The following is a 12,019-nucleotide window of genomic DNA, read 5'->3' on the forward strand; positions in this document are numbered from 1 at the left end:
CAGTTATCTTGGCATACCAGTAATTATAACCGAGTACTAATACACTCCTAAGTGGGAAACCGTTTAGGTTGTGAACAGGTTTGGAATTCAATATAGCTGGTACTAATACGCTCCTAAGTGGGAAACCGTTTAGGTTGTGATCGGTGTGAACAGGTTTGCAATTCAATATAGAGTGGAGTAATTTGGAATGTGACAAGATGAAAGCTCAAAATTTATTGACGGATGGACTACTTCTTTTTCTACCCCCTCCTTTCCGGTTTTATAGGGCTTATCTCAAAATTTTAGTTTTTCCATTTTATAAGGCTCAATTTGGTTGTTTTCCAGCACATGTTCAGATTCCAAGGTGCATTAAATCATTGCATGCAAGTATTAAGAGAAAATTGACCAATGCATGTACTTTATGAATGCATGCATTGCAATTAATGCATTGATAAACATAATTTTTTGAGAAAAACAAGAGCATTAATTAGGTGCTTTTGCAAACTACAAACAATATTCCACCACTCACCATCTTGGTTGGTGAGATTTTTGAATTAAGCCCTATAAACCGGAAAGGAGGGAGTACTGCTGTGTACGTGCAATAACTGGCACCGTCATATACATATCTTACGGTTAATGGGGCGTTCGATAGGAATAGCCGCGCGGCGAGCTCTAGGCTAGTCCTTCTTTCAGATGCATTAAACCTATCTCTCATGACTTCTCGCATGCACCATCATGCCACCCACAAAACCTTATACTCTGAGTTTAGTAGTACGTTATACAGGAAGAGAATAGGTGCACGCACACACTCGTGCTCTCACACACGCGTCTATTTTTCTCGAAAAGGAGGATGATGACCCCGGCCTCTGCATCTGGGAGTCACACACGCATCTGTAGCTACAAATTGTAGTGTTCTCAACCATCCGATTGGCTCTATCATGGATGTACCTATATACTAAAACATGTCTAGATACATCTATATTTTGACAAATGGAAGGCATGTATTCTGGAACGGAGGGAGTGCTTGTCATCTACATGGATAAAAAGCGACGTATCTAGAACTAAAATACGTCTACATACATATCCTTTTATCCATTTTGATGACAAGTAGTACTTCTTACCCAAAGGAACTTTATATCCAACAGACACAAAATATCCGTTCGACTGTTGGAAATTACTGATATGATGTCGAAGTAATTGCTGCATCGCCACCAAAACCCACCATTTCTTAAGCGAAAGTATACCAAGGTAATCCCTATATTAGCATATTACTAAGATAAACAGAAGGCAGTGTAGAAACATTTAGGATGTGAGCTTGTCAATCTGAATGTGGAGGGACACAAGCTTAGTCCCGGACAGCAGCTTGGGCGGAACAGTCAAGAAGGTCAGCTCCTGCACGTCGACGTCGCCGAGATCCTTACTGCTTGTCACCTCCATTTCCACCTTGACGGCGTCGGTCGTGCCTTTGGGCTCCCCCGGCGGGCCGTTCGCCCACAACTTAGCCAAGTAGTGCGGTAGTGGGGACACCCCTGCTCTGATGCAGACAACCGACACGGCGGTAGGAGCGCCGATGTCGAGCACGCCGCCGACCAAGAAAAACGTGGGGCGGTCCTCCTCCGCAAATAGCAAGAGCCGTGGCTCTGACAGTAGCACTTGCAGCTGGAGCACCTTGCCGTACTGGATCCTGTGCACGGGCACGGGATGCGCGGTGCTGATGTGGTGGTAGAGCGCCGGCGGCGGGCCTTCGTAGCCACAGACGGGCACGGGGCATTTGCAGGGCATGAGCGGACACACGCTCTGGTGATCGGCGAATTTGTGGTAAGTGACGTAGAGCCCACAGCCTTCGTGCGGGCACTCCACCCCCACCGACGAAAGGACGGAGTCTACCTCCGTGTTCCGCACGTCGAAGCCACCGCCATGCTCGCACTTCTGGCACTACCGCTGGTTCCCGGGGCGCTCGACGTGGTAGTCCGTGCAGGCCAGGTGCCCTCCCTCGCACTGCAGAAATCAATCGAATAGCACATCAATCAAGAAACCTGCACCTTGCTCAATCAGCCGAATGGACGAGGTGTATTCGAACCTCATACACTGGAGGCGTCAAGGGGCGGAGGCACAAGGGGAAGTGGAGCACGGTGAGGTCCATCGAGACCTTAGATAGCTCCATCGTCGGGTCCTGTTCGGTCTGCATGATCTCGCCCTCCTCGTGCACAACCATCTCTCGACTTGGGTCGGGGTATTACAAAGCTTTACCGTCACATATTTTATACTCCCTCCGTTCCTAAATGTAAGTCTTTATAGATATTTCACTAGGTGGACTACATACGGAGCAAAATGAATGAATCCACACTTAAAATGCATCTCTATACATCCGTATGTAATTCATAATGGAATCCCTAAAAATACTTATATTTAGGAACGGAGGGAGTACTACCTCAAGGTGCATTAAATCAACACATGCAAGTATCAAAAGAAGAGTCATGGCGTCCATGCATGCGTTGTAATTAATGCATCGGTAAATGTAAATTATTGAAATATATCGAGTGAAGTGCTTTGATGTGTCGCGTCAACTCGTACATCAATGAGAAGTTTGATTATCCTCTCCCTCGCGGACTTAACTGCACCTTCCTTTGGCTGTATGACAGGTTGGCCACACACCTGTCGGGCCCACCTGTCATACACGCAAATGCAGGTGCGTCCCTCCCTCGCCCATGAGCGTGGTGGCTGGCAAGACTAGGAGAAGCTTTCACTACACGCTCTCCCTCCCGCATGCGGTGGACATGCAACAGTTCAATCGGTGTCAGATGGACATAAGCGTAATGTAGTACTCCTCCAGTGTAGTAGTACTCCACCATTGTTCGACTTCCTGAAGAGGCGAAGAGCCAAGCGCAGCCCGGACGCTCGTGTGGCAGTTTCATGTGTAGAGTAGTCTAGGATAGCGTGCACCGTGCCTGTAAGCTTAAAATCGTTGGGGTCGGCTCCATGCTATGTGTCCGTCTCGAAGTTTTTAAAGAAAAATTAAAATAGTCTTGTGGCCCTACCTGTCACCCTGGTGATTGTAGTTTGCATGCTCATCTGGTCAAGACAGGAATATATATTTTAATTTGTTTTTTTAAAAAGGGGGGACTCCCCGGCCTCTGCATCAGAACGATGCATACGACCACATATATTTTAATTTGTGGTGGGTAAATGTTAGAGGTTGCAGCAAATATATTGTACACCGCGGGTCTTTCAGCCAAGTTTAGAGGCAAGCATGTGGGGCCAGTGCTATGATGTGTCGCGTCAACTCGTACAACGAGGAGAAGCTTGATTTTACTACACGCCTTGTCCCTCGCCCATGCGTGCGGTTGCTCGCAAACGAGGACAACCTTTTGCTTAGTAGTACTTCTACAACAAGCTATCCGTCCCGCTCGTGGTGGACGGACATGCAGCAGTGGATTCGACACTGTAGAAGCAGTAGTAGTAAGATCATTGTTCGTCTTCTCGAAGAGGCGAAGAGCCAAGCGCAAACCGAACATTGCAGTTGCGAACATTGGAGCACGCATATAGCCAGGCTCTTGCATGAGACAAAATTGCTATGTGAGCCCACTATTGTACTAGTACGTACAACTACTTGCTAGTATGGCCCTGTAAACCAGAAAGGAGTATTTGCCCTTCTAGAGATTTCAACAAGTGACTAGACTACACCGAGACGGAGTACATATGGAGCAAAATGAGTGAATCTGCACCGTAAATAAATACGTACTAGTTCTGTCGTTTTCCTCTCCGAGGTGCACAATATTGAGTATACTGACTAGTCTCTTTTTGACATGCATTTATGTTTTTTTGACACAATACAGACGCAAGTGCTCATATACACGCGCATACACTCACCCCTATGAACACACGCATGCACGACACTATCATCTTGAAATTTTCGGGTCCATAGGTAGGCACCTCGTCGTCGACGGGTCCATAGGTGCTTGAATGCCAAGGAGGAAGAGGGTAGCGGTTCCCGAGACGTTGAATGGTCAATGATGCATCCTCAATTACATGCAGAGGGAATTAATTGGAGAAGCAGAATAGAGCCAGCATGATGTGAATGCAACAGAGTTTGGACTCTCATATAATAAAGGTGCCCCACCACTCCAATCAATCTACTCCCAAGTCTCTGCGCAACACTGCTCACTACAATCCAAGACCAAGTGACCAGAAGCCACAAGCACCTATGGAGGCGATGGACGCGAGTGGCAGTCGGCTGTGCCAAATCATCCAAGGCGCCGGCCTGCAGCCCCGCACCATGCAGCGTTTCCTGACAGTGCTGGCGACCGCATGCATCGTAGCCCTCGCCGACGCCGGCTTTGCCTCTCGCATGGATGACATGATGGTCAACTCCATCCGCAAGTTCACTGCCGTCAAGAAGCGCGCAGACGACCTTATTGTACTGCTCCATCCCGCGCGCCCAGGCTCCTCATTGCTTGCCACCCTCATCGGCCTACATGGTGACGAACTCTTTGAAGCCCTGGTGGCCCTGCAGGTGCCGGAGGTCGCGACGAAGAATGTGCACCTCGAGGCCGCACTCGCCGCGCAGCGCCTCGCCATGCAAGAAACCGTCGACCTTCACATCCACGTCTACGAGGAAATCGTCTACATAGGCAACTACAAGGCAAGCGCAGACAGAAAGACGTTGGCCTCCTTCCAGCGGCTGGAATCTTTGGATGCCATTTTTCAGAAGCACGTCGACCTGGCCACGAAAGCCGCTGCTACTTAGGTGCCGTTCGGTGGGCTGGCACCCTGAGTCGAGGAGGTGGACGTCGTCGATGGATGCATCTCGACTTCTTGCCTCCTGTAACCAGCACTGCATCGCCTCGTGGCCTTAATGTTTTATTAATATAGTACTCCCTCCGTTCCCAAATATAAGTTTTTCTAAAGATTCCAGCAAGTGACTACTACATACGGAGCAAAATGAGTGAATCTACACTCTAAACTGTGTCTACATACATCTTTGTCCTGTATTCCATTTGAACTAGTATCTAAAAAGGCTTATATTTATGAACAGAGGGAGTATATGGCATTTTTATTCCAGTTGTAACGTTTTCACTGTGAGGTGGGGCTGCAGTTGAGCAAACCCACCCCGCCCACCGGGCGTCGGTCGAGTTTAGAATTAGAAGAGAGAAATGAGGGAGGAGAGCTAGCTGTAGCACGGACGCTGTTGTCAGATGGGACTCGTGTTTATAGAATAGGAGTACTGAGCACTCATGCCTCTTTTTTTTGAGGGAAAAATTAGTCGTATGTCTAGTACCACTAGTTAGGTGCGTGCGACCTATAGCTGTCATCACTTTAGGTCTCCTTTTCGAATCGCGGCTACGCTTCACAGTACATATTTTTTCACGCATTTATCCTCCTATATGTACTCCTAGGCTATTTCCACATGCTCCCATTCGCCAACATGTGGGACATAGAGCATCTGGGTCATAGTGCATGCACGACTCGGAGCATATGCCGGGGTACTTTACTTTTCAAACCTCATGAATTACATGCAAACCCCCCGCAGAAGAATAAATAAATGAATGAATTACTACATGAAACCGGATTATTGTCGTGGAAACCAGAGCATGTTCATTAAATTTTGGACATAACACGTTTATAAAAAATGACCGGACCTAAACCAGTCTAAGGGCCTCTTTGATTTTTCCCGCAAAAAAGGGCCTCTTTGATTCGCAGGATACTGAAAACACAGGAATGGGGAAAGTATGATGGCGATGAACTGAGACGAGGAGAACTCTAAGTCATATAGAGGTTAGAGTTAGATTCTAACCCTGAACTAACTCTAAACCAAAGAGGTGTATGGATGGCAGGGTTAGATTGACAATAAATGCTCTATCACAATCATTTGACTACTTTGGACCCTATTTTTAGTCAGACTAAAATAAGTCCCTTGGATCCAAGCACCCTCTTGGTGTGGCCAGCTCTTCTGTGGCCTCCTCCCGCTCACAATTGACATAAACAAACCATCTATACAAATCAAGCATGCAAAACATGATAATTTTTACTTTGTCCATACAAATGAGATATCCCACTTAAACATACAAGTCGTCAATCAAGGTTCACAAAATAAAAAAACACTTCATGAAACAAAGAATGAGCTAACTCATCACGGAAGTCATTCATGATAGGGAGGGAGCCCGGAGCCCCTCGCACACCGAGGGAGGAGCTCGCCATCGTCGCTCTGGAGGAAGGCTCTGTAGAGCCCAAGCCCCTGGAACCCCTCCGACGCCGGCCCTTGTGAGTTGAGGTCGACACCGGCATGGGTAGCAGGGCCACTTGCCGCCGACTGGGAACTTAATCTTTGGGCCTCTAAAAATAATGCAAGCTTGTAACTAAAGTACCTAGAAAGGTGAACTGAATATTTGGGCCTCTAGAAATAATGCAAGCCTGAAACTGAAATACCTAGAAAGGTGAACTGAATCTTTGGGCCTCTAGAAATAATGCAAGCTTGAAACTGAAATACCTAGAAAGGTGAACTGAATCTTTGGGCCTCTAGAAATAATGCAAGCCTGAAACTGAAATACCTAGAAAGGTGAACTGAATCTTTGGGCCTCTAGAAATAATGCAAGCCTGAAACTGGAATACCTAGAAAGGTGAACTGAATCTTTGGGCCTCTAGAAATAATGCAAGCCTGAAATTGAAATACCTAGAAAGGTGAACTGAATCTTTGGGCCTCTACAAATAATGCAAGCCTGAAATTGAAATACCTAGAAAGGTGACCTGAATCTTTGGGCCTCTAGAAATATTTATTACCTCCTCAAGCAGCATCAAACAATTCCATGCATGCACCACAAATCTATAGCAAGTTTGATCAGGATCTACTTTTCCAAATCAGAATTAGCGCTAGAGCAAGCAAGATCAATGATATGGCCGTGAGACAGAGAAGGAACAAACAAACTCACCCCTCTCGCGACCTCCCTGGTAGATGCGCCGCCGCCGCGCACGATAGAGGGAGAAAAACGACTGGTGAAGGGGGAGCGGGGCGACCTTCAAAGGCCGGAGGGAGAGGGCGGCCGGAGTAGGGCGGCGGAGGCCGGATTGAGAGGGCGGCCGAAGGAGAGAGAGGGCGAGCGGCGCTTGGGCGGGCAGCCCTATGGGAACAGAGAGGAGTCGTGCGAGAGAGGGGGGAGCGATTTGGTGCGGGCAGGTGAGATTTTTTTAGTTCTCTTTTAGTAGGCCCGAGGATAACTAACCCAATTAGAACCTCTCCACCGGGCTAGTTTTTTTAGCTGGGTTAGAGCAAACTAGCTCAAACTAACCCCTCTTGTTTCGATAATTTGAGGCTATTTCAACCCAAACTAGCTCTAACTCAGGGATCCAAACAAAGATGAGTGTTACTGTACATGCTACAGTGTGGACCGTAGCACATTGTTTTTTATGGCCATATCACCACATTGTTTTGTACTGCTAGTTCACTGGGCTGTCGTGGTTCGCACTCCTCCGACCTGAGTAGTACTCCCTCCGTTCCTAAATATAAGTCTTCATAGATATTTCACTGTGGACCACATACGGATGTATATAGATGCATTTTATGTGTAGATTCACTCATTTTTCTCCGTATGTGGTCCATAGTGAAATATCTCCAAAGACTTATATTTAGGAACGGGGGGAGTAGTATAGTACTAGTATATACCGCATCATTCTTTGCTCCTTCTTGCTACTCCGACATGTGGGAGAGCCAGCATCCGGGTCGACGTGTCATGCACCAGATTAGAGCGCGGAACGGAAGGGGGGCATCACCCAGGTCGGAGCGCCAGTAATTCATGACTATAGTGAGTGGTCATATCACAAGTCTTTCCAGCAGTAGCGCGCCGTTAAATCGCACAGCCCCACTCGCTCACCCTCCTCGCCTCTCAGTGAAACCGCCTACCCGAAAACTGCCGCGCGTACTGCCCGAGAAAAGCCCCGCCCTCAACTTTTAACTACGCGAAAAGAGTTCGAGCTTGTTCGTTCTATATAAATACAGTACTTACTGTATGTTTATTCACCCGTGGGGTTGTTCAATGAATGGAGGGGCGGGGAGCACAAGTGAACAAACTGTAGTAGTAAGTAGGAGTCATAGAGTAGTCACCTTAAATAGAGAGTTTCTTTTCTTTAATGCCACGTACACAAATTGAAAGACTTGTTGTGGAGAGAAAAAAAATAATCACTCCACTATATATGGACGCAGGGGCCTAAGCGCTTGCTTTACTAGGGTTTCTCTCTTCGTTCTCTCATCCTCTCCAGATATAAACAAGACAGCGGTAGCGACATTTTCTCTCTGCTCACCGCTGGTCACAGATCCGGCCGGATCCCTTCGGCCGGTGTGTGTAGAGGACTAAAAGGTGCATCGTTCACGTGGTCATCACCGCCGAGGGAGGAAACCCACCGCTGCTGGAGGGGCCCAATCCTCTGCCCGTGCCGTTCTCTCCGACACAGCGCCGACTCGGGAGGTCCTCCGACCCTTCTTCCTCCCTGCCGTATTGTCCGCAGATCCGACCTGCCGCCGTCGACATCCCGGTGACCCTCAGGTATAAGTTCTTCGAAAGCGGCCTTGCTCTACTGCCCTAGCTCCCCACGTGTCTGCATGTGCATCTTTTTCTACTCCCATCAGCTCTTCCAAAGCCACCTAAATTTTTAGTATTATTAGAGGTAAAGCTACTTCATGCATTCGAATCTAGGGCTTTGTTCAAACAACTAAGAAAGGGGGGAAAGTTGTAGCATGAATCTAGGACTTGATTCAAAGAGGAAATAATATGATGAAAGTAGTATAGACCAGATACCCAACCGGTCTCTTGGTTGAAAAGTGAAATAATGGGAAAATGTAGTACAAACTGGATAAGGAACATATCTATTATTGGTTGAAAAAAGGATAGACAGTGGCGGCTGGTGGACAAGTCAACAGAGTATGTCCAGGATTAGATTTGCTGCCATCACATAGGAAAAGGTCTCCAGGATTAGATTTGCTACCCTCACATAGTAAAAGGTCTCAGGATTAGATTTGCTACCCTCACATAGTAAAAGGTCTCAAGATTAGATTTGCTGCCCTCACATAGTAAAAGGTCTCCAGGATTAGATTTGCTGCCCTCACATAGTAAAAGGTCTCTAGGATTAGATTTGCTGCCCTCACATAGTAAAAGGTCTCTAGGATTAGATTTGCTGCCCTCACATAGTACAAGGTCTCCAGGATTAGGTTTGCTGCCCTCACATAGCATGAACAAGCTCATCATCACCACTTTATGCCTCCTTGTAGGTACATCGTGCTAATGAGTCCACTGTTGCATGTCCTTATACCAAACTTTTGTTGTTGTTAATGTAAGGGCGCATGTAAAATGAAGCGATCACACTGTTACCTTAGGGACATGTCTAACCAGTGTTATTGTTAATCTAATGCCTCCAGTGATAAGATGCAATTAAACCGTGTTACAAAGGCACTCCTGCTGTTTTCCCCAGTATGATAAGTAAGTTGCTCCTTTACGCTGCTGAGTGTCCTGGTGTCCCCACGGTCCCATGCCCTTAAACTAACTCTTTAGCTGCTGTTGATTTACTGTGTCTTGTAAACAAGCAATGCCACCATTAAAGTAATCCCATATTTGAGGAATCTCATTGTTGATCGTAATGCTTCTGGTAACATGAAGCGTTGCTGACATTTTAAAATTTCTACTTTCCTTGCATGATTGACATGAACATAATTAAGATGCTTCTTTTAATTTTGTATATGTTTCGTATATTCTTATTGACCAGCAACTGTTTACTTTCTATCATTTTGTGTAGATAGGGATATCCATTTCACCTTGTTGCTATTGTGACCTTTTGGTGAACTGCACAAAACACTCTTTTTGGAATGAGTGTCTTGTGCAGTTCAACTAAAATGTCACGTGGGCAACATCTCTCAATTTTGGTGGAACTGCACAAAATGGTGATTGGAGTTTCCAAAATCTCCGTCAAGTTCTGCTGGTAATCTCGTGCAACATTTTATTAGCCTTTGCAAGATGGAGCCATCACTGTCACCACAATGGCACTTTATTTTAGTGGAACTGCACAAAAGGATAAGAAAATTATAGTTGCACCTTACATGAGCCAGACAACCAACCTTAATGTTCCTCAATTTTAGTGCAACTACTAAAGAAGAACCTGCCAGCTCACAAGAGCAAGTACTTCTTGCTAGCTGAATGATGCAATCTTTGCTTCATTTTAGGTGAACTGCAGAAAAAGGCGCATGAATTGAATCATGGAACTCCAGGCAGACCTCATCCTAGTGGAGCTGGATGTTGAGTTCAAGGAGGCCGCTATTAAAGTGAAATCATGCTCTCCCATATCCTTGTTTGTGCTGTGCAAACATGCTATGCAAACAGGAATACTCAACTACAGATGTTGTGACGGTTAAGAGCATCCGCCAAGTTCTTCGATTGTATGACATGGCTAGCCAAGATGGATTTAATCCCGATATTCACTTTATCAAAAGGCTCTAATGGGTTGGTTCTGAATCTTGCAAGCTGGAAATCAATGAGATGTGTAGGCATCTTTGTTGTACTTATTATTTGAATCTTATTTGTTGGTTTTGAATCTTGCAAGCTGGGAATCAATGAGATGTGTAGGCATCTTTGTTGTACTTATTATTTGGATCTTATTTGTTGGTTCTGAATCTTGCAAGCTGAGAATCAATGAGATGTGTAGGCATCTTTGTTGTACTTATTATTTGGATTTTATTTGTTGGTTCTGAATCTTGCAAGCTGGTAAACACGACATGATGATGCAGAGGACAACAACCATAACAAACAGTTCAAACTTGGTAGTATTATCTTTGTGAAAGTGCGACAAATGTGCTGATCGTGTGCGTCCTGAGAATAATAATTCTAATTGTTGTGCATGTTGATCCCGTGGCACTGATAGAATGAGCCAATGCATTACTTGTTTTAAGTATAAATTCCTATTAAAGCTAATTAAATTTAAGTAAAGTGACCACTAACTCCTGTTATTATAGTACCAATACAGACCCTCTCGTGAACCGACGTGTGGCCGGAGTAGGTTTCTTAATGGAGGCGTTTGAATGCGCCAAGGGTGCATCTTCTGTCGGGCGTGCAGCGGACGAGGGAGGGGTATAACTGTTGTCGCCTGTACACACTCAGCTTACTGTTGAATCCAGTTCCCTAAGAGCTGAAAAACGAACTGCTGCCGCCGCCTACACACTCGTTCACTCGAAGAGACTCCAATGGCGATCCAAGGGGTGAGACTGCTGGATATGGACTTCAACAAGGAGTTAGTTCGCCATTCAGTCCTATGGTTGCACCAAGTTGAATGTGATGTACACCAACGATACAGACTCGGTGAAGCTCTGCCTCGCCTCAGTCCTATGGCTACACCAGGTTCTGGAGCATTCACCCGTTTCGTCGGCAGCGCCGACTGCACCTTCGCTATGGTGGAGAGAAGGAAGAACGCGACGATTCAACCATCTGGTGCAACAAGCTTGTCGACATCCAGAAGCAGTACAAGATCATCAGCAACGGGCAGGAGAAGGACTCCGTGGTTGACCTCGCTGAGACCATCATCGACCCCTGATAAGCCAACATGAAAGAAGACAACCTGAACACGTGGGAGGTACCTCTGAATCTAGCCTACATAACCTACGCGGCCAAGGACGCATACGCATGCTACGACATGTACAGGCAGATCTTGGACATGAGGGCGTGTCTGCTTCCCGTAACCGGCGAGTACACGGACATCCGCAGCGTCATGATCAAGCATGCCAGGAAGGTCTAGATGTTGTACTTTATCTGTTTATAAGCACCTTTATCATCTGAGTGTTTCATGCATTAGCCTATGTGCCGTAATTATCTGTTTTGTCCGAAATATTTCTTTTAAGAACCCATTAACCTGATTGCTTTTTTAGTGGCTATTTGCTTATGTATGTAAACTAGTTCACTTGTCCGTAAAAAAAACTAGTTCACTCGGCTGCCGTGCTTTGAATCTCCTTCCTCCCAACATATTCCTCTCCTCGGGTGGACCCAACAGGTCTCTGAATTTTCTCCCACTTTCT

At 46.2% G+C, this 12,019-nt stretch overlaps 1 pseudogene; it reads right to left on the bottom strand.

The window, feature by feature from the left end:
* Positions 1–1,281: 1,281 nt before the first annotated feature.
* Positions 1,282–12,019, bottom strand: part of LOC119304605 — a 48,279-nt pseudogene continuing 37,541 nt past the window's right edge.

Source organism: Triticum dicoccoides, chromosome 1B (genome assembly GCF_002162155.2).
Source record: "Triticum dicoccoides isolate Atlit2015 ecotype Zavitan chromosome 1B, WEW_v2.0, whole genome shotgun sequence".
Classification (NCBI taxonomy): Eukaryota; Viridiplantae; Streptophyta; class Magnoliopsida; order Poales; family Poaceae; genus Triticum; species Triticum dicoccoides.